Source organism: Miscanthus floridulus, chromosome 17, assembly GCF_019320115.1.
Source record: "Miscanthus floridulus cultivar M001 chromosome 17, ASM1932011v1, whole genome shotgun sequence".
In the NCBI taxonomy this organism is placed as follows: Eukaryota; Viridiplantae; Streptophyta; class Magnoliopsida; order Poales; family Poaceae; genus Miscanthus; species Miscanthus floridulus.
Genome location: NC_089596.1, coordinates 78,871,675 through 78,874,056, shown reverse-complemented (window position 1 = coordinate 78,874,056; position 2,382 = coordinate 78,871,675).

The following is a 2,382-nucleotide window of genomic DNA, read 5'->3' as shown; positions in this document are numbered from 1 at the left end:
CCCGACTTACCTCTTTGTAATCATGGTCGATGAACACTTTTCTACCACTGGTGCCCTTCCCAGCCAGCCTACCCTTATGACGAGAATCAGGTTTACCAATCCCTTTCTGTACTTTTAGGTACTCTTGACAGCACTCGATGACTTCTTCAGTACTGTAACCCTCTATCATGGAGCCCTCTGGGTATGCTCGATTATGCACATATCGACTTAGAACCGACATAAATCGCTCGTAGAACCACATTTCATGCAAGTAGCAAGGGCCAAGCGCCTATATTTGATGAACCATGTGAATCATGAGATGTGGCATTATATCAAAAAAAGCAGGAGGTAAACACATCTTCAGTTGGTTTTGTGTCTCCACCATAAATTCATGTAGGTCACTCAGCTCTTCCTTACCAATCGTCTTCTGTGAGATCTTCAAAAAGAAGTAGCACATGCGGGTGATGGCCATTTTCAAGAACTCTGACTTTATAGCCCTGATTGCAATAGGTAGAAACACTGTCAGCATCACATGGCAATCATGAGCCTTGTAGTGTGTTATTGAGAAGTCCTTCATCAACACTAGCTTCTTCACATTTGCTGAAAACCCAGTCGGGACTTTGATCTCCATCTGGAAAGTGCATATAGCCCTCTTCTTGTCCAGTGTTAGGTTGAAGCACGCCACGGGCAGAGTGTATTTTCCATTAGCCTCAGGTACCGAGTGAAGCTGTAGCATCACGTTTAGCTGCACCATGTCTTTCTATGCTTTCAGACCATCCTTTGACTTGCCTATGTCCATCAAGGTAGCAATGAGACTCTTAAAGCCATTCTTCTACATGTCCATAGCATCAATGGCATGGGGGACCTCCAAGTCTGTCCAATAAGGTAGATACTAAAAGAAGATCGATTGTTTCTTGAAAGGTACGCCTTTGACAGGAGTTGTGCTTCTATCTCTGTTCATCCCATCTGGATTCTTCTTTCCATAGACGATGTGTATGTTTTTCACCATTCTATACACGTGTTCTCCGTTATGACATCTCTCCGGAGGGGGTTCAATCTTCGGGGTGTTGTCATAAAATCTAAAGAACAATTTGCTACGGTACTTGTTACTTGTCTTTAAGAAGCATCGGTTCCTTAGGTAAACTATCTTCTTAGATGCATCTAGGTACACCCATGTAGTACCATCCAAGCAAACCAAGCATCCTATCTTCCCTTTGATCTGTCCAGACAAAGCAAACAGTGCGGGGTAATCATTGGTAGTAACAAATATTATTGCTCTACATATGAAGTCCTCCTTTTAGAACACATCATACATCTGCTCCCCATGCCTCCATAGCCTCTACATTTCTTGCATCAAGGGCTCGAGGAACACATCTATATCAATGCCTAGTTGTTTAGGGCCAGAAATAAGAATAGTGAGGAGAAGGTACTTTCTCTTCTGACACAACCATGTTGGGATGTTGTACATGGTCAAGATCACTGGCCATGTGTTGTGGTCGCTCATCCTCTCATTGAAGGGATTCATTCCATTGGTGCTCAAGCCAAACCGTACATTCCTTGGGTCATCGCTGAATTCTTTATGCTTCTTATCAAACCTTTGCCACTGACTACAATCAGTCGGGTGTGCAATCTTATCATCATCCGCCTTACGCTCATCATCCCACCATGTCATGAGTGCGGCTTCTTTAGGGTTTAGGAAGATACATCTTAAGCAGTCGGTCACTGGCAGGTACCACAATACCTGGGTAGGAATTCTTCTCTGCTTTGCATCGTTGCCTAATGGAGTGTCCTCTAGGGGCTGAGATTCTTGTACCACCTTTTTTGTACCCTTCTTATTCCTCTTTTTCTCCATGGAGGGTTCGTCCCCACCGTAAAGGTCATTGTTCTTGTATCGGCTAGTCCCACACCGGGGACATTTATCCAGTGACTTGAACGTTTTGCCATGAAAAAGTATACAGTGGTTGGGGTATGCATGGATTTTTTTTAACCCCCATTGTCAATGGACTTATGACCTTCTTCGCTTGGTATGTGTTGACGGGAACTAAGTTTGGTTGTGGCAGCACCCATGACAGGAGATGCAATAGATCATTGAAACTACAGTCTGACCAGCCGTACTTAGCCTTTAGGATGAGCAGCTCAAGCATGAAATGTAGCAATGTCCAATGTGTCGAATAGCCCTTTTCTACACCATACATAGTCTCCTTCGATGTTTTTGTCACCCTTTCCAAATTTTCTAGACCTTTCGGGCTATTTAGTAAAATATCTGGTCCAAGGGCTCGAATCATGTCCTCCAAATCATCTTCATCCCCGACACGTGCTCCACCATCATTATTGGCACCACCTTCGTCGTTACCATCCTAACCACCAGCATCACCACCTTGTTCATTACCAAACTCGAAACCC